This window comes from Canis lupus, chromosome 16, assembly GCF_003254725.2.
Source record: "Canis lupus dingo isolate Sandy chromosome 16, ASM325472v2, whole genome shotgun sequence".
NCBI lineage: Eukaryota > Metazoa > Chordata > Mammalia > Carnivora > Canidae > Canis > Canis lupus.
Genome location: NC_064258.1, coordinates 16,554,173 through 16,575,307, shown reverse-complemented (window position 1 = coordinate 16,575,307; position 21,135 = coordinate 16,554,173). Strand labels below are relative to the sequence as shown.

General features: G+C 43.3%; 1 protein-coding gene and 1 long non-coding RNA gene across 10 annotated transcripts in view; one reads left to right on the top strand and one right to left on the bottom strand.

Annotated features, from left to right (window-relative positions):
• The window catches only part of PRKAG2 (protein kinase AMP-activated non-catalytic subunit gamma 2), a 264,514-nt gene that overhangs the window by 184,695 nt on the left and 58,684 nt on the right, over nucleotides 1–21,135 (top strand). Inside the window, exon 1 of one of the 9 annotated variants that reach the window (XM_035699692.2) lies at nucleotides 20,705–20,761. The exons of 7 other annotated variants lie outside the window; for them this stretch is intronic. The gene's annotated coding sequence lies outside the window, so the exon portion shown is untranslated. Of the gene's footprint in view, nucleotides 1–20,704; nucleotides 20,762–21,135 lie in introns of those variants that run through there. One more of the 9 variants, XM_049094703.1, reaches the window with a different exon arrangement.
• Nucleotides 9,037–20,831, bottom strand: LOC125752622 (uncharacterized). The gene is made up of 2 exons (XR_007402582.1): nucleotides 20,713–20,831; nucleotides 9,037–15,502 (listed from the first exon to the last, which is right to left on the bottom strand). It is a non-coding gene; the product is annotated as an uncharacterized LOC125752622 (long non-coding RNA).

The window sequence follows — 21,135 nt, the reverse complement described above, 5'->3', positions numbered from 1 at the left end:
TGTCTGTTACCATAATCACAGAGAACTAGGTGGCTGGATTTTCACCACATTTGGATAGTATGTTCGAGATGGTGTGACTTGAAGTCGAGGCTCTGTGGGGGTGTGATAATTTCTTGAGCTCTGGCTAAATGCTGGTGTGCAGCTAACTCACATATCTCTCGCAGCCAGTTCCATGGGCGTGTGGCCTGTGCAGTCGCCCTGTGCTTACAAGGACCACCTCCTGCTTTAGAGCTCTATCTGCTGTTATCGTGAAATTCTTCATTTTTGAGCAAGGGGCCCCTTGTTTTCATTTGGCTCTGGGCCTGGCAAATGTGCTAGAGATCCGTACCGTGTTCGAGGGAGAGAGCCAGGATTAGGCCTCGATGCTTTGCTCCAGAGCCCACCCTCTCTGCCTGTACTGACCTGCCAGTCAGGGAGTAACTTCTAGTCCAAGAGGAGCTGCCTTGCTGTGATGGCTGTGGGTTTCTCCTCCATCGAGCTACTTTGCACATACTCTGTTCAAGGCAGTGCATGTTTGGGTGCAGCCATGGGGAGTGGTCACTGTAGACGGCTCATGACTCATAGGAGAGATTGGCTAGGGCCAAATGAGTCCTTTTAAAGGAGAAACTGGGGAGAGCAATGCCTGGTGGCCTGCTTGTGGGCCTGGTGCCTCCCAAACGGTGGTGCAAGACTGCCTGGAGACGGGCGCTCTCACTTCTCTTACTTTGGCCCCTTTACCAGTATAAGACTGTTGCTGTTCTTTTCTGAAGAATGCCCATTGAAACAACACAGACGGAGAAACAGGAAAGTTTCCCATGTTTTCGGAGTAATACTGATAAATCGGGCAACTCTCCCCAGGTGAAATGTGGGGATATTTCATTTTCATGAGTGAATTCCCAACAGCAGTATCATATCTGGGGCTCCTCGGATGCTTCTCCTCCTCCTCCTCCCCTGTCAGTCTGTATTTCCTGCCTCCAGCACTCTCTCAGACATCAGATGGAGGACAGAATTTGGGAGAAATAAGGCAAGTCCCAGCAACCTGCCCCTTCATGCTACAGATGTCTCAGGTGGACTCCTTTTCCTTTGATGCTGGCTAACTATTCTGCTTTGAAAATCTAAAATGCTTCATGCCTTTGAGTTTCCTCAGCTTCGGTACTGTGGGTGCAATACTGTTCTCCTGGCTGCTTCCAGGCCTGTGTTGCCTCATTTCCCAAGAGCCTTCCAGCCAGCAGGCACGGGGACACTGTGACAAGTTGCTGGTGTTGGTTCCAGGAGGGGGAGGTGAGGGAAGGTCCTATGTTGCTGGGGATCATGAAGCTTTTTAAAAATAAATCTTGTAATTGGTTGTTAAAAAAAAAAAACAACCCTCAAACATTATTTAGGGCCACTATAGGAAAACAAGGCAAATTTTCAAGTTGCATTCTTTTTAGGAGAATTCTAAACTGAATAGAATACTGGGACTAAGCCACAGGTTTTAAAGCCTAGGCAATAAAAAGGTGCCGGCTAAGGCCTTCGATAAACAAGCATGTAACCTCAAGAAGCTTTGGAGCGATATTTATAGCCGCACTGAGCTGCTTTTGTGATCCCGTCAACATTCCTTTATTGGCTTTCTTTTGCTTCCATAAAGACTTCATTGCTATATTTAAAAGCTTCTTTTGATGACTGCTTCTATTTTTAATTATTGCTCTTCTTGAAAAACTCACTTTCAAATGGAATGGGAGCATGGGGACTCTGCTTCGAAGGCACTGGTTATCTCTGAAGACAAGGGTGCCAATTTGTTTGAAAGTTAACATAGAGAAATCCCAGATACTTGGCCTCTCAAGAAGAGTACTTGCTCGTGGAAGATGGGTTCCGAAAATAGAGATTAAGTAACAGCCTCTACTCGGACTAATGAACTCCCCCTGCATCCCTGCTCAGCTCCCCAAATGGCAGCCTCCTTGGCAGCCAGGCTTTTCTCATGACCAACCAGCCACGCAGAGAGGGAGAATTTCTCTTTAGAGAAAAGATCTGCAGACCCTCTGACTTTCAGCTTGCCACTTACATCTCACCATGGTGAAGTTCCCCCGTCTCTGACTCCCACCTGCACATACAGACCTCCTAACCTAGCTTCTTAGGGCCTTCCTATTAAATATGTAGCCAAAGAAAACCAGGCATTTGAGGAATCCCTCTATTACGAGAGACAGAGACAAATACAAACAGAAAAAAAGAAAATCTGAGATAGCAAAAAAGGGAGCAGAGGATACTGCAGCCATGAAATAAGAACAGGAGGCTCTAAAAATTGAAAAGGAATATTCCAAGACCAAGAGTTCTGGGAAAGTAAAAGTATGCAAACCAGATACACATATATATCGGGATGCTTGCATGGCTCAGTGGTTGAGCGTCTGCCTTCGGCTCAGGTCATGATCCCAGGGTCCTGGGATGGACTCCCGCATTGGGATCCCTGCAGAGAGAGCCTGCTTCTCCCTCTGCCTGTGTCTCTGCCTCTGTCTCTCATGAATAGATAACAAAATCTAAAAAAAAAAAACAAAAACGATACAGGGATCCCTGGGTGGCGCAGCGGTTTAGCACCTGCCTTTGGCCCAGGGCGCGATCCTGGAGACCCGGGATTGAATCCCATGTCGGGCTCCCGGTGCATGGAGCCTGCTTCTCCCTCTGCCTATGTCTCTGCCTCTCTCTCTCTCTCTGTGTGACTATCATAAATAAATAAAAAAAAAATTTAAAAAAAAGATACACATTTATATCCATACACACATATCCATGCACTAGAAGAGAAAATTGAGCATTTTCGACTCAATTTTACCTCTTGACTTCTGACTTCTGGGAGGTAAACCCGTCAGTCTGAGGTCTCTTAATTAACGTCTCCAAGGACCACCTGCAGATCACCTTAGGAGCCTGACCACCCCTCGAGAAAAGTTCGGCTTTGGCAGAGTTTGGGGATCATTTCGTTATAGACACGTAGGAAACCTAACTCCCAGGAGACACTGAATCGCACAGAGAGGAAGGTCGATTACAGCACAGGATACAGCTTGGCCCTGGTGTGCACAGTATTTGCAGAGTCATGACAATGTTAAACCTTGAATGTTGACATAACACAGAAGGCAGGTAACTGTGTGGACAGTTGGGAATGGGAGTGGTGGGGGGCTGCTGCTGAGTGGTCGCCTTGACCTTCTGCACAGGAAGTCAATTTGATGATATGTAAGCTTGTTGTTGGGCACCACGAGTTAGCAGAGTCAACACCAAAGTAGCTGCAAATGCCTCGCCCTTAAACATACGTCCTTTGAAAAGTATTTCGGCAAAAAGCAAATGTCTTTTTTTTTTCCCCAACAAGCAAACTTCATAGTAGTTTGAAAAAAAAAAAATGATGCGTGACGTGAGTGGGATAAAAAAGGATGGGACTTGTTGGTTCATAAAAGGCAATGTGGATTTGGATGGTAGCTGTCCTGGGCACTGCTGTGACGATAAAGAGTTTCTCTTTCAACAATCAAAGTGACTGTGTCAATAAAAAAAATAAAAAGAAATGCCTACCTAACACAATCCAAGGCCATTAACTCCAGAGAAGAGGATGAAACAGGCATTTCCTTTCATTTTTATGAGTGTAGGAGTTGCATCTGAGAGTTAGGTCTGGCTGCCATGCAGTCAGCTGTTCTTGAACGGATTGGTCTCAGGACCCTTTCCACTCAGTATTAGTGAGGACCCAGAGGGCTATTAGTTGCGTGGGTCTCATCTATTGACATTTACCATATTGAAAATTAAAACCAAGAAATTTTGAAACTATTAATTTCTCTGAAAGATCAATAATAAGCTCATGACATTACTATAGACATATTTTTATTAAAAAAAAAACTGGTATAGGGATCCCTGGGTGGCTCAGCGATTTAGCACCTGCCTTTGGCCCAGGGAGCGATCCTGGAGTCCGGGGATCAAGTCCCATGTCGGCTCCCAGCATGGAGCCTGCTTCTCCTTCCTCCTGTGTCTCTGCCTCTCTCTCTCTGTGTCTATCATAAATAAATAAGTAAGTAAGTAAATAAATAAATAAATAAATCTTAAAAAAAAAGAAAGAAAATAAACTGCTAAATTATTTAAAAAAACAACAACTGGTAGAGTGGTGTTGCTTTCTATTATTGCCAATCTTTTTAAGGCCTGGGTGAAAGGATAGTGGGACTCTCCTGTCTGCTTCTGCATTCATTCTATTGCCATGTATCTGTTGTTTTGGATAAAGTACGTGAAGAAATTTCAGCCTCACACAATTTTCAGAAAATTGTGGCTAGCCGTCTTGACGAGTAGTAGTTTCTAAAAGGATAGTTGTAATGTGGAATCTGAAGCCATATTAATGAATATTCATGGCCTACTTAACAGAATGTATCCTATTACATTAAAATCTATCCATCTCTCCTGCACTGTGAGTGGTCCTCTAACACATGCCTGATTTTGTAATATCATGCATTGGTCATTTGGAAAATACTGGGTCGCTAACTAACGCAGGTCTTCCAAATGTCGACATACTTCATTACCCAGTATCCAGAAAGCAAAATCACCTGTACTAATACCACCACCAATCTCCTTCGGAGAAGTCTCAAAGTACTGGGAAGCTGTCGGGCTCATTATGGCAGAAGCAGCCTTTCCAAAATTCTAACTTTTGCTTGAAAACTAAAATTGCATCATTGGCAACGAATGTGGTCAGTTGTTTGCCTTGAAGTGACAGGCTCCCTTTGTTCATTTTGGGGAAAATGTCTGCCAGATACCCGAGCCTGAAACCACAGTTTGTCAGTTTTGCGATGTCTCATTAAAAAGGCAGCTCAACCACGCTCAGGCTTTTCCTCAAGAAGACTATCATATTGCAGCTTGCAATAGGAGTATTTTATGTGTCCTTCTTGTTTTTTCAGAATGTTAAAAGGACACATATTGAAGGATTGATATTTAATAAAATGAATAAATTTTTTGGAAGAGAGGGGGATAGTGAGGAGGGGCAGAGGGATAGGGAGAGAGAGAATCTGAAACAGGCTCCATCCATGCCCAGCGTGTGGCTGGACACAGGGCTCGATTTCACCACCCTAAGATCATGACCTGGGCTGAAATCAAGAGGGGGACACTTAATGGACTGAGCCACCCGGGCGCCCCTAAAATGCATACATTTTACCATGCCTTCAAGGATGCTCTTAAGTGAAGTTGGCTTATTTCCCCCACCATGGAAGGTTAGTGTCATTTGCCACCAGTGCAGTGTGAGATGATGTTCTAGAGTTTTCCAGAGTGCAGACATCAATGGGGCACAGACAATGGTGGGGGAAAAGCAGATATTGCCTAAGTGTTATCATGAGACATTTTGACCTTATAAACTCCCTGGAAAGGTTGCAGGCTGCCCCCCTCCCAGAGTCCTCTGGCCGCGCTTTGAGAACCACCAGTATAACCTGGAGGTGTTCGCTACTACTGCAAGGCATTGCCACAATCCGTACATCTCTCAGAGTACTATTGACAGAAACGAGGACTGAGATGTGTCCTGGGATTTATGACCATATCCTTGTCCCCCTCTTTGGTCCTAATCTTAACACGCAAGCCATTCCCTGGAGGGAAAGGGTTCTTTTTTTTTTTTTGGAAAGGGTTCTTAGTCACCCTTTTCAGCAGGAAAATAATAAGCCATTACCGGTTTTCTTTAAAATTGTTCAAAATAAAAAAATAAAATAAAATAAAATAAAATAAAATAATAAAAAAATAAAATAAAATAAAAATAATTGTTCATTTTTGAGGGACGCCTGGATGGCTCACTGGTTGAACCTTTGGCTCAGGGCTTGATCCTGGAGTCCTGGGATTGAGTCCCACATCGGGCTTCCCACAGGGAGCCTGCTTCTCCCTCTGCCTGTGTCTCTGCCTCTCTTTCTCTGTCTCTCATGAATAAATAAAATCTTTTTAAATTATTTTTTCATGTTTGAGAAAAAGTAGAAACACTAAATCATCTTTATTCTTTGCCGCTCCCATTTTGTGTGTGTGTGTGCACATGCATGTTTCCTCCCAGATTCGTAGAGTACACACCTGAATATACCTTTAAAGAGTGCCTGCAAAAAAAAAATAAAAAAAAATAAAAAAAAAAAAATAAAGAGTGCCTGCTAAAAAAAATAAATATATAAAAAAATAAAGAGTGCCTGCTGACGTGTCGAAAGAGTTTGGTCCAGACTAATTTTTCACTTTATGACTTGTGCCTTAAAAATGAGTTGAGGGAAAAAAAAAAAAAATGAGTTGAGGGGATCCCTGGGTGACTCAGCGGTTTGGTGCCTGCCTTTGGCCCAGGGCGCGATCCTGGAGTCCCGGGATCGAGTCCCGCATTGGGCTCCCAGCATGGAGCCTGCTTCTCCCTCTGCCTGTGCCTCTGCCTCTCTCTCTCTATGTCTATCATAAATAAATAAATCTTTTAAAAAAAATGAGTTGAAACCATTTCTCCTTCAGGCCCAACATAGTCCTTATAAATACTGGCTCCTGTCTCTGTGGTGAAGGGGAACTTGATCGTGTTTAGTGACAAACAACCCTTCTTGTGACTCATGTCCCACACATATGACTAAATCTTTCAGCCCACAGGGCATCAGGAGTTATACACCATCTTCCTTTATCATCCACTTTATGACCAAAAGAAAAAAATAAGGAAAAAATCTTGACCGTGACTCATGTGCATGTATATATAATTAGGACAGCTTTCTTGAAAATGATGATCACCCTCAATGCAACTTCATATTTCTATGACATTTCATTTTAAACCATGCTACTCCTGACCCATTAAACTACTTCCATTACCCATGAATGGGTCACACTATGCAGTTTTTAAACCACTGGTTCAGACTTGGCTTCTTACAGGATGGTTTCTCATATTCCACTTGGAATAGGTGTGCTCGTGCTGCAGAGATGAGCAGCCGCTTCTTATCAAATGCAAGTGTCTTGTCTCGTTCAGCCTCTTGACTTCTCTTCTTGCTTCCTCAGGAGGACCCTGTCTCCTCATTCAAAGTCCCTTCCTTTGTCTATGTGGATACCAACCCTGGAGTTCTGGCTCTTGGTGGTGACTTCTCTTATTCTCTTAGGGCAGTTTTTGCAAAGTGTAGGATGAATACCGCTATGGCATGCAAGATGATTTTACTGGGTTTAAGGATGAACATTTTAGTAGCTATATATTTGTGTATATCAGGAAAAAATATATAAAACACCCATACCTATGATTTCCTAGAATTATTGCCTAAAGACTAATTTATTTCAAGTCAATTCTGAATAATTGTACAGGTTGCATGGAGGGAGATATGACAAAATGGCGCCTGACAAGGTTGGGAAGCAGAGCTGATGAATCCGGGCCCTGTCATTCCCCCTCAACACGACACATACCGCCCACTCCTCTTCACTTGCACACTCACCACAACTGTAGTTACCTACCAAAGGTACTTCTTGGATAGACAATCAACATCTGAAATTTGGCAGGTTTCCCCAGCATTTTTCCATTCTCCTTACCTCAAATAGGCTCATCCTGTCAGTTTTTCCCCATATCCTAGTCTCTCGTATTTATTTCCTGACCCATTGAAATGTCAAGCCCAACCCATTGTTTATCTCTCTGATACTTATCAGAGTAGCTTGCTCGATTCTTATGATCATTGGGAAAATGTCATAAACAGTCTTGCTGGTTCCAGACTCTCCCATATCCATCCCTCTCCTTCCTCTCTACGCTGGCAGTAAGATCTCTTGATATTTCCCAGTCCGAGGAAATTACTTTCACCCCTTGCATCCTACCACATGACATGTAATTCCATCCCCTTGGCTCCCAGGGGTCTCTACTGATCAGTCCTTAATTTCTCTCACTCTGCTCTCAGATGAAGGCCATTTGCCTGCTGTGTCCTAAAAGTATCTTCACCTGTAGAGCTTTTTCCTCTGCCATGACTACCACCTGAAGAGCTCTCCCTCCCTCAATCTGCCTCAATACAACTCCTAAAGGAAGCCTTACCTCTCATGTTCCTTAACATTTGTATATGCTATGCTGTTGCTAGAGTTGGTTGTTGGTTTTGTTTTGTTTTTGTTGTTTTGTTTTGTTTTCCTTAAACTTCTTTGTAATTTTTTAAGATTTTTTTTTTTAAGAGAGAGAATGCACACACACAAGCTGGGGGAGGAGCAGAGGGAGAGAGAGAATCTCAAGCAGGCTCCCTGATGAGCTTGGAGCCCAATGTGAGGCTCGATCTCACAACACCAAGATCATGACCTGAGGCAAAATCAAGAGTCAGACATTTAACTGACTTAGCCAAGACATCCCTGCTTTGTAAATTTTGACAGAAATACAGTTTTCACAATTAGGCTAAAACCACCCAGTCAGCATATCACTTCCTGAGGACAGGGCCTAGGTCTGATATAATTCCCAAATACCATGTGGGATGTTTTTGGCTGTAAAGTAACAGGAAACTCTGACTCAATGTGGCTTGAAGGACATCTGTCGCCTCATGTTACAGGTACAAAAGTAGGACAGGCCCCAGGCAGAATGATAGACAGGTCTGTTCAATGACATCACCAAGGAGCCAAGCTCTTTCTCAGCAGTGGCTTCAGCTGAAGGCTGGTCCTCAGTAACAGTCAGGGCCACGTGCTCCCGGTACAAGAACGGGGTGGGGTGGGGTCGTGTGTGCCTGCATAGCAGGGCACCAACTCTCTTCAACCAATAGTCCTTCCCTTTACTCTGGGACAGTAAGAAATATTGTCACCATCATGACTCATTTAAGAAAAGGGTGTATTCTATGACAAAATTTGGAGCTTATTCTAGGAACCAAGGTGGCAGGAGAATGGATGCTTTGTAGGCAGCCAGTAATATCCAATACAATGTAGAACAATGTGCCACACTCTGAGGAGTACACATTGTAATAAAGGCTATGCAACAGAGTCTAAAGGGGGGGATATATGTGCATATATATAACATGTCCAATACACACATATATTCTTATGTAATCCATAATTACATAAAATTCATACATAATTTATAATTACATATATAACATGGAGAGTATGAGAAATACTATCTTTTCTGAATCAAAGAATAAATAAAATGACACATTTAGATAAAAATCAGAGGGTACATTTAATACGTGAAATGTAAGAACATGTGGAATTATACAGTATCAGGGAACTACAACATAAACAACTAAAGGTAAGGGGCATGAGATGACATGACTACTTAGGTAGAAAATCCTAAGTAATCAACAAAATAGCCACTAGAACTTACAAGTAAACTTATCGAGGTCACAGGGTACAAAGCTAATATACAAAAATCAAAGATATCTTTATATGCTAGTGGCAAATAATTAGGAAATTAAATTTGAAAAATAATTTAATTTACAAAAGCATCCAAAAAAAACCCCATAAGATACTAAGGAATAAATTTAGTAAAAGATATGTAGGGCCTCTATGGTGAAACCCACAGAAGATGGCTGAGAGAATTCAAAGACACAAAAGAACAGAAGGATACACCATGGTCCTGAATGGGAAGGCCTGACATTGTTAAGATGTGAGTTCTTCCCAAATTGACCAACAGATCAAACGCAGTCCCAACCAAAACTCCAGTAGGCTTCTCATTATTCTGAAGCTTATGTGGAAATACAGGGGGCTGAGAGGAGCCAAAGCAATGTTTTAAATGAAGAACAAAGCTGCAGAATGCTTACTACCTGATTTCAAGACTTACTGCAGACCTACAGTAATCAAGAAAGGGTAGTCATGACCGAAGTATAGATACAGATCATTGAACAGAATGGAGAGGCCAGAGATAGACACCTGATGTATGGTATGTTGATTTTGGTTTTTTAAAAGATTTTATTTACTTATTCATGAGAGACACAGAGAGAGAGGCAGAGACATAGGCAGAGGGAAAAGGAGGGTCCCTGTGGGGAGCCCAATGCAGGACTCAATCCCAGGACTTTGAGATCATGACCTGAGCTGAAAGCAGACGCTCAACCACTAAGCCACCCAGGTGCCCTGTACATTAATTTTAGATAAAGATGCTGAATCAATCTTTTATTTTTTTGGGGGAAAATAAAGTCTTTTTAACAAGAAATTTGGAACAACTAGGTATCAGCATGGGGGGAAAAATGCACCTAAACCCTTACCATATATCATAATAAAAAATTAAACCAAAATAGATCAGAGACCAACCATAAAAGTCAAAATATAAGAATTCTAGAAGGAAACATTGAAGAAAATCTTCGCAGCCTTGGCAGGGCTGTGGGGGACAAAGATTTCTTAGGATACAAAATGCAGGAATCATAAAAGGATACATTGGATCTTATCAGAATTTTAAAATTTTGTTCAGAATGGGATAAAATGTTCTTAATACATGTATCTGACAAAAGGTCAGATCTGAAGGCTCCACTGGGGAAGGATCCTGCTCATGTGGTTGATGGCAGGATTCAGTTCCTTACAGACTGTTGGACAGAAGACCCCAGTTACCTGCCACATGGGCCTTTCCAGCATGGTAGTCTGCTTCGTCAAACCCAGCAAGGGAGAGTCTGGCAGTAAGACAGAAGTCACAATCTTATTATGTAGCCTAATCCTGGAAGTGACATCCTCTCACCTTTGCTTGTTCTGTTGGTGAGAAGCAAGTCATTAGGTCCGGCTTACACTCAAGTAGAGGGAATTACACGAGAACACGAGTCCCAGGAGGTGGGGCTCATCAGGCTGTATCTTAGAGTCTCCTGCCACATTCATATAACTCAATATGGATAAAAGAAATCCAGTCAAAAAGTGTGCAAAAGATTTGTACGGTCACTTCACTAAAGAAGATACATGAATGGCCAATAAACACATAAAAAGATACCATTATGGGACGCCTGGGTGGCTCAGCGGTTGAGCATCTGCCTTTGGCTCAGGGCGTGATCCTGGAGTCCTAGGATCGAGTCCCGCATCGGGCTCCCTGCATGGAGCCTGCTTCTCCCTCTGCCTGTGTCTCTGCCTCTCTCTCTGTGTCTCTTGTGAATAAATAAATAAAATCTTTAAAAAAAAAAAGATATCATTAGGCCTCACAGAAATGTAAATTAAAACCACAGGAGAAACCATCACCCACCCACTAGAAAAAAAAAAAAAAGGAAAGGAAGGAAAGGAAGGAAAGGAAGGAAGGAAGGAAGGAAGGAAGGAAGGAAGGAAGGAAGGAAGAAAGAAAGAAAGAAAGAAAGAAAGAAAAAGAAAGAAAGAAAGAAAAAAAGAAAGAAAGAAAGAAAGATAGATCATACCAAGTATTAATGACAATATGAAACAACCAGAGTTCTCATATGGTTAAAGGTAAAATGATACAACCAACATGCAAAACTGGCTATTTCTCATGTTAAATGTGTACCTTCCATATGACCCAGTCATTCTACCCTTTGCTGTTTATCCAAGAGGAATGAAGTTGTGTCCATGCAAAGATTTGACCATGTTTGTTTATAGCAGCTTTATTCACCACGGTCAAAAAATGGCAACATCACAAACTCCATCAACAGGTGAATGCAGGGCAGCCCAGGTGGCTCAGCGGTTTAGCGCACCTTCAGCCCAGGGCATGATCCTGGAGACCTGGGATCGAGTCCCAAGTCGGGCTCCCTGTATGGAGCTTGATTCTCCCTCTGCCTGTGTCTCTGCCTCTCTCTCTCTCTCTCTGTCTCTCATGAATAAATAAATAAAATCTTAAAAAAAAAAAAAACAGGTGAATGCAAAATGTGGCAAATCTGTGCACTGGGACACTGCTCAGCAGCAAATTGAGCAAAGTACTGTTATACTCAATCAGGTGAATGGATCTCAAAATCATTATGCTAAGTGAAATAATCCAGGTGCAAACAAGTGTTTACCGAATGCTTCCATGTATATAAAATTCTGGAAAATGTCTATGGCAGCAAAACCTAGACCACCGATGGCCTGAGATAGCAGAAGGAAGGAGGGATAAACCACAAAGGGGCCCAAGACAACGTTTGGGGTGATAAAAAATGTTTTGTATCTTGATTATATTGGTAGTTTTACGTTGACTTTTCACTCTGTACACTTGAAATGTATCCAGTTTATTGTAGGTAAATTATATCAGTTAAAAGATTTATAATTTGAGGTATACAGATCCAGCCTCTGCATCTAGTTGTCTGGCTCTGTGTCCCCCGTTCACATTAATCCTTCTGATTAGCTATGTAACATAGTAAACAGTGAATAAAGATCACCAGATTCCCTGGAGCCAAGTGCAGAAGAGGTAACAGAAGCATTAACAGGCCCCTTTAATTCCAGCTTGATTATTGTACATGCTTGTGAGCACTTTATATAGAACAAAGCAGAAAAAAATGGAAGTAGTCTGTTAATCATTTTGTAACTTTTTTTTTTAAGATTTTATTTATTTATTCATGAGAGACACAGAGAGAGAGAGGCAGAGACACAGGCAGAGGGAGAAGCAGGCTCCCCATGGGGAGCCCGATGTGGGACTCGATCCCAGGGCCCCAGGATCAGGACCTGAGCTGAAGGCAGACGCTCAACTGCTGAGTCACCCAGGCATCCCCATTTCTGTAACTTTTCACCAAATTCTGGCCCGTCTCTATAAATGAAGGGATTAAAAACACTGCAAAACTATTATCAGTGGTCTGTTCTGGAGAGTGCTAAGGAGTAGGCCAATTGTAAGGGAACGAGTAGAGAATGGTGACAAAGACGTCCTGTGACTTTAGAGCATTTTTTGTGTTGCTTTATTTTTTTTTTTTTTTAAGATTTTATTTTTAAGGATTCTCCACACCCACATGGGACTCAGACTCACAACCCCCGAGATCAAGAGTTGCATGCTCTGCCGAATGAGCTAGCCACACACCCCATTTTGTGTTGCTTTATAATTTTTTTTCAATTTTTATTTATTTATGATAGTCACAGAGAGAGAGAGAGAGAGAGAGAGAGAAGCAGAGACACAGGCCGAGGGAGAGGCAGGCTCCATGCACCGGGAGCCCGTTGTGGGATTCGATCCCGGGTCTCCAGGATCGCGCCCTGGGCCAAAGGCAGGCGCCAAACCGCTGCGCCACCCAGGGATCCCCCCATTGTGTTGCTTTATAATAGAAACACAGCACAAAGTCATTGGCTTGATGCATTAAGAATTGAAATGTTAGGGACACCTGGGTGGCTCAGTGGTTGAGCATCTGTCTTCAGCTTAGTCTTGCATCAGGCTCCCTGCAAGGAGCCCACTTCTCCCTCTGCCTATGTCTCTGCCTCTCTCTCTGTGTCTCTCATAAATAAATAAAATCTTAAAAAAAAAAAAGAATTGAAAGGTTAATTGAACTTATTGAGCCATACGTACTTTTTTTTATTTGCAAAGTATTATGGGACCACAAGAATTATCAGGGGAATAGATATATTTAGCTCCCAGTAAGTCTTGTCAAGCACAACACTAATAAAATATTTTGGTTGGCAAAAAATAAAAACAAATTTGGGTTTACTGGTCTAAAAGCAAGAGAAATACAGATTTCAGACCCTGACTGCTAAGTTCCACAGAAGTGGAACCTGACGAGTAACAAACTAACCTTATGTATGTGTAGGGTTCCTTCTTCTTATGGTTCATTTAAATTTATAAATATACCAGATATTTTAGTGACCCACCTACCATGGTGCCTGGCATGCAGCAGATACTAAATATTTGCTCAGTGTCTGTCTTCAAAATCTTAACATTGTCTACTTTTTGGAAGTTAGAAGATAGTTTAACCGAAAGAATACAGGCGGGGCACCTGGGAGGCTCAGTGGTTGAGAATCTGCCTTTGGCTCGTGATCCCAGGGTCCTGGGATTGAGTCCCACATTGGGCTTCCTATAGGGAGCCTACCTCTCCTTTTGCCTATGTCTCTGCCTCTCTCTCTGTGTGTCTCTCTTGAATAAATAAATAAAATCTTAAGAAAAAAAGAATGAATCCAGGCAAAAGGGACCTTTTTGGTGTAGTTCATTTTCTTCATCTCTTAATCATTTGAAACAGGTGTTCAGCAAACCTTAGCTACAGAAATTGGTTACCACTCTGAAAAAATATTGTGGAATTGGATGCTCTTTAAAGAAAATCATAAGTAAGTGTTATTTTATAGCATCTGAAGTTGTTATTTGGAAAAGCATCAAAATGAACACAACCCCCCACACACAATATACTGATTGAAATTGATCAGAAGAATTAATAGTTATACTGTCAAATATCTTAAGTTTTTGCGTTTTTATCAAATTTCTACACCACTTAAAAAAAATCAATTGTTTTCACTTAAGAGAAATTAAATCTATAGGGTGGGGACAAGAGCTGGCAAAGCTCCTCACCGATTTCCAAACCGGGTCGTGGAGTGCTGTGGACAAGTCTCTTCCTCAGAGGGAGTCTATTAAAATAAAAATGTTTGCTGCCACCACTTCTAGCACAGGCACTTTGTTTTTTCTTCTAAATGTCAGTTCCATTGCTCAAGGGAAAGCGGCTATAATCATTGGTAAATAAGAATGAGGTCCAGAAGAAACATGAGTAAATGGAATGAAGTCATCTCTAAACCCATTTACGCTACCAAAATCAATCATTTGCCTGCCATGTTTTTAATTGATTTGCTAAGACTGAACAATTAACTCAAATTTTTTTGGAACACCTACTATGTGCCAGGCACAGGCGATACAAAGATGACAGGTCAGTCTTCAGAGTTTATGGGATTTGGGGAAACAGCAAAGTAAATCCCAACCCTGAGTTAAGTGCCTCGTAGAAAGAAATATGTGGTTAAAAGAAGGTTAAGAGCATTTTTTGTGTTGCTTTATTAAAAAAAAAAAAATACAGTTCTCGAGGTGAGCTGTAGAAGAGGTCAGGAATCAGGAAAGGCCTTCTGGTAAAGGCTGAGCCCTTCCTCTTTAAGACTCATTCTTAAAGGAATGAGGAAAACTAGACAACTGTCAGAGGTAGGGAGAGAAGCCAGAACGGTCAAAGCCTTCCTTAGGGACCTTGCATCAAGGCCTAAGCGAGGGGGAATGCAGAGAAAATTGGCAAGATGAAGAAGTGGAAGGATCAGACTCCTGCTCTGAGCTGAGGAGCTCACACAGCATTCCTAAAGTTCCCTAGAGCCACTGAATGGTTCTAAATGGGGGAGTAGCAAGATCAAGGCTGTGTTTTTAAAAGGTCACTCTGGCTCCAGCGTGAGATGAGAAGAGACAGTGGAAGCCCAACTGAGCATTACGATGGAGATGGAGACCAGTGGGGCAGCTTCCAAGGACAGGAAGTCAGGTGGAGAGGACTCAGGGCTATTTGAGTTGTCCGTAGAAGAGCAGGGAAGCAGTCCAGAGCTCAGGCTTGCTGTGAGCTTGTGATTGAGGCTTAGAAGTGGTCTGCACAGAGGAGGGGTCAAAGCTGGTCTCAGAGCCAACCGAGCAGCAGAACAGGCCGCTCCTGTCCTGGCACTGGCGGGTGCCCCATCCCACTCCTCTTCCACACAGAGGATCTTTGTTCAAAGAAGACAGCGGGGGTGGGGGGAGACGTCAGAGCTGCAGGTTTCCACATGCTAAATTATTCAGGAGCTACTTATCCAGTATTTAAGGTTGATTTATTTCTTGCAGTAGCTATTTAAGATAAAATAAAAAGTAAAGTGAACTCATGTCTGACCTCAGTGCATAAAAGAAAGCTTTTTTGGCAGTCATTTCATGAATAAGTTTTCCTGTCCAAGAGTTATTCAAAATACTGTATTTTGCCACACCTAGGCAGTTAGGTAAGGCACATCTTAATAATTTAGCATTTTTCACCAACCAGCAAGTCACACTGGTAATGGCTCCCTGGTTTTCAGGCATTCTGTCCATAAAGTTCAACTCCAGCCTCCTGCTCTGTCTCATCACACTGGAGTGCAGCCACCACTCAGACTGGCTGCAGAAGCCGATGGGAGTACAGATAGAAACGCTGTGCTGTGCACAAGGCCCAGCTAGGAAAACCCAGCTCCTCTCTACTGTGATCTGCTGGTTTAGCTCTCGAAAGAGATGAGGTGGCCTCACACATGCAAGCCCCTTCTCTGCATGCAGAGCGTTGCCTGGACCCTTCCCTCTCCTGGCTTTGCCACCTCCCTGAAATAGCTCACACTGAGTCTGGCATAGAAGTCAGTTGAGATTTTAAGAAAATATCACCTAAAATATCACCATGAAAGAGCAGCTGACAGCCACCAACTTTAAATTATTTGCACTAATCCATCATTCATTTGACCCTGTCAACACGTATGTACCGGCCTGAAAAGTTCTGTAAACCCTCAAATGCCTGAAACTCACCTGGTGTAATACAGACAGGAGTTTAACCTGCGAGATGTCTTCCTAAATGAAAGCAAGCCATGGAAAGAAGCTCTGCCTCACTAACCTATAACACAGGAACTAACATATGATACTAAGTGGAGTGAAGCCTGAGAAACTCACATTAGTTTGTTTTAATTTCCATGCTCTCCCAAACTCAGCAGTAACAGGTACAGGACTTTTTAGTCGGAGGGCCACGTTTGCACACTCACAGCCTCCAGAAACACATCCTCCCATTTATAGCCCATTTCTGCCTCCCTCCCCCAAAAAAACCAACTCCTCCAGATTACAGGTGAAATTGATGGTGTTCCCAATAAATGCTACAATTAGGGATTTGTTTTTACAATTGCACTAGAATTACTGCAAGAAATTAAAACAGACTTTTCAAAAATGAGGATGATTGACCCTTCCACTATGTACCCCCGTGCTTTTTTTTTTTTTTATTAAGCTTTTTATTTTGAGCTCACTACAGATTCACATACAGTTAGTTGTAAGAGATGTGCGTTCTCTCTACCTAGTTTCCCCCAATGGCAACATCTTGCAGAACTAGAGTGCAGGAGAAATTGAAACCCTCACACACATTGCTAGTGAACATGTAAAAAGGTACAGCCACTGTGGAGAACAGTTTGGCAGTTTCTCAAAATGTTAAATATAGAGTTACCATATGACCCAGAGATTCCATTCCTGGGTCTATACCCAAGAGAAATGGAAACATATGTCTGCACAGATCCTTGTACTTGAATGTTTATAGCAGCAATATTCACAGTAGTCAAAAGGGGAAGAACACCTAGCTGTCCATCAGCTGACGAGTGGATAAGCAAAATGTGGTGTTTGCATACAATGGAATATTATTCAGCAATAAAAAGAAAGGAAGTGCTGATCCATGTTACGACGTGGATGAACCTTGACAACAGTATGCTGAGTGAAAGGAGCTAGAGATAAAAGACCACATATTATCCCATTTCTATGAAATGTCCAGAATAGGCAAATCTACAGAGACAGAAAATGGATTTAGTGGTTGCCTAGGGCTGGGAATAGGGGTCAAGGGAGTGATAGGTAGTGGTGGCTAGTGGGTGCAGGGGTTCTCTTTGGGATGATGAAATATTGCAAACACAGATGGTTACACAACTCTGTGAACATACTGAAGACATATGTTATGATATGTAAATCCTATCTCAATAAAGATTTTTTAAAGATTTATTTATTTATTTATTTATTTATTTATTTATTTATTTAAAAGAGAGCCCAAGAGGGAAGGGCAGGGAATCTCAAGCAGACCCTACACTGAGTGTGGAGCCTGACTCGGAGCCCCATCTCTGGACCCTAAGATCAGGACCTGAGCTTAAATGAGTTGGAATGTTCAATTGACTAGGCCACTCAGGAGTCCTCAATATAGATTTTTTTCTAAAAAATTAACCCAATTTGGGGGTGCCTGAGTGGCTCAGTCGGTTAAGCATCTGCTTTTGGCTCAGGTCATGATCCTGAGGTCCTGGGATCGAGCCCCGTGTTCAGCTCCCTGCTCGGTGGCAAGTCTGCTTCTCCCTCTCCCTCTGCCCCTCTGCCCACTTGTGCTTTCTCTTTCAAATAAATAAATAATCTTTTTAAAAAAATAACCCCATTTGTTATCTCCACACAATTAAATGAGCTTGGTTTGACTTGTGGGAGGACAAATACAGTATATCACAAGCAGGATGTTGACACCGATTTATTTGATCAAGATGCAGAATGGTTCATCACCACAAGGATCCCTCATGCCCCCTTTTACAGCCACAGCTTCTACTGTCCCCAATCCCCACCCCAACCTGTTCCCACAAATCTGTTCTCCACTTCTCTAACTATATAAATGGAATAACACAGTATGTGTACCTTTTGAGAATTGGTTTTTCTTTCAACCTAATTCCCTAGACATTCATGCAAGTGGTTGTATATACCAAGTCCATTCCTTTTTGTTGCTGAGTACTACTACTCTGTGGTTGGGATGTAACATAGTCTGTTTAACCATTTGCCCACTGAATGACATCTGGTATTTCCAGTTTGGGCTATTGCAAATGAAACTTCTATGAACATGGTATACAGGTTTTCCATGAACACAAGTTTTCATTTCCCTGAGATTAATGCCCAAGATGGCAAATGATGCATCATATGGCAACTGCATGTTTAGTTTCCTAAGACACTACCTAGTTGCTTTCCAGAGCAGTGGTGTGACTTTCCATCCCCACAGCAATGCAGAAGAAACCCTGTGTCTTGTCATCCTCACCAGCATTTGGTGTTGTCACTGTTTTTATTTTGGCCATTCTAATAGGTATGTGGTCACAACTTACTGTGGTTTTATTTTGTACTTCCCTAATGGCTAATATTGTTGAACATCTTTTCATGTGCTTATTGCCATTCGTCTATCTTTTTCAGTGAAATGTCTCTTCATATCTTTTGTCCATATTCTGAATTCTAACTTTTATTTTTCTATTATTGAGTTTTGAAAGCTCTTTAGGCATACCAGATACTAGCCATTTATTGGCTGTATGGTTTTAGAAGTATTTTCTCCCACTCTGTCACTTGTCTTTTTATCCACTTAACAGGATCTGCCACAGAGGAACATTTTTAATTTTAATGAGGTCCAATTTATTAATTTTACCTTTTATGGATCATGCTTTTGATACCAAGTCTTACTCTTTGCCTCGTAGATCCCAAATTCCTGATTGGGATCCAGCACCACTGTTTTTGCACCTTCCTCAAACACCATTTTGACATATTTCTGTGGGTCTATTTCTAGATTCTCTATTTGTTTCTATTGATTATTGTGTCTATCCCCCTGCCAGTACCACAAAGACTTGATTACTCCCACTTCATTCTTCATTTTCAAGATTGTTTTAGCTCTTTTACAGCCTGTGCCTTTCTGTATAGATTTTAGAATAAACTCATCTTGTCTACACAGAATCTTGTTAGGATTTTGGTAGGAATCGCATTACAGGTAGAGAGATCAGCCTGGGGGAGAACTGACATCTTTACTACGTTGGATCTTCTAAAACATGAATATGGGGTGTCTCTCCATTCATTTAGGTCTTCTTTCATTTTATCCACACATTGTAATTTTCAGCATACAGATCTTGTACATGTTTTCTTAAGTGTGTACTTACATGTTTAATTTTCTTTGTAGTGATTATAAAATATGTATTTTTAATATGTATTTTTAATATGTGATATTAAAAATACATGTTAGTATAAGTGCAGTAGTGAAAAGTATAACTTTTCACATGTTAGTATAAGTGCAGTTAATTTTTGTGTGTTGATCTTGTAGCCTGTGACCTTGCTGAACTCACTAGTTCTACTTCTGGTTGTTTTGGTTTGGGTTGGTTTTTTTTTGTTTGTTTCGTTTTGTTTTGTTTTGCTTGCTTTTGTTTTGTCTTTCAGTAGATTCCTTGGAACTTTCTATGAAGACAACCATGTCATCTGCACATAGGGATGATTTTATTTCATCCTTTGCAATTTGTATGCCTTTTTCTCTTTCTTACCTTCCTGTAGTGACTGGAACTTCCAGTACTATGTTGAATAAGAATAGTGTGAAAACAGGCATCGTTGCCTTGTTCCTGAACCTACAGGGAAAGCATTCAGGCTCTTGCTGTTAAGCAAGACATAGCTGTAGGGTTTTGTTTTGTTTTACCATCAAAGGTCTTACAAAATTAGTTTTGTCCTCTCCCTGCCCCTCTCCCTTTTTAAGGAGAAGCTTAAGACTTAGGGATTGGCCCAACTGAGATGACTGAGCAAAAAGGAAATGCAAAGGAGATTTTAGTACTTCCTCTTCCAGGCCAGGCCTGCAAGAGTGATAAAACTAGCTTCCTTTCAAGGGGTGGGTCCGGAGGGGGGTGGGGTGGGGTGGGGGCTTTACAGCCCTAATCAGCGTTTGAGAACTAATCTCTGTCAGGGCCCTTGCAGTCTGCAGTGAGCAAAGGGCATCCCGTAAATGGGGCAGAAATTGGCCGTGGCCCAGGAGAGCCTCAGGGAGCCGGGCGCCTGTCCCCTCTCTTGCCCGCCATCCCAGGCACCTCTGGCAGCCTCGCTGCCTGCCAACCTGAGCTGCCGATAGGAGAGTCTCAGATACCCAAGATCCAGGGTGACAGGAGTGGCCAGGGCCAGATTTAGATTTGTGCGAGCTTTTGGCAGTGTTTCACCCAAAGGAGAGACTGAGCTGTGAAGAAAGGAAGCCAATGAAGACTTCCGTGGCAGGGTAACGCTGAGAGCAACAAAGTGCATCTGCACTACGTGTAACCCACGGAACGTTGTCTTCTTTTTTAAATAGGGGACGAGGAGGGCCGGCTTAACGTAAAAGCTAAAAAAGACAAGCGATCACCTCCGCCACCACCCCTCCCCACCCCCGCCCCGGAGCGCGGGGACCCGGCCCGCGGGGGTCCCGCAGCCCGCAGCCCCCCGCCCCCCGCCCCCGCGCGTCGCCCCGCCCACCCGCCGCGCTCCCCTCTCGCCCCTCCCCCGGGCTGGCCTGACCACACCTGCGCAGGTTAGCCCCGCGGGGACGCGCCGGCCGCGGCGGCGGGGAAGGTGAGCGGACGGGCGCCGCGGCGTGGGAGGGCCCGGCGAGGACGGGAAACCGGCCTCTGCTAATGGCCGCCCGGCGACCGGGGCGGGAAGCAGGGCCGCGGCCGGAGGGGGGCGCCCCGGCCGCCGTGGCGCGAGCCGGCCGCGGGCTCCTCGGGGTCCTCTTCCCACGCTTCCTCCTCGCCGGTCCGTACCAAAGCCGCCGGGGGCCGGGGGGGGGGGGGCGGACCGGTCCACTCGGGGAGGGGCGGCAGGTTAGGCCGCGGCCCGCACCACCTGCGGCCCCCCGGGCGGGGGCGGGGGCGGGGGCGGGGCGGCGGGGACTGGCCGGGGCCGCACCGCCCTCCCGGTTCCGCTCTGTTCCCTGCCGGCGGGCG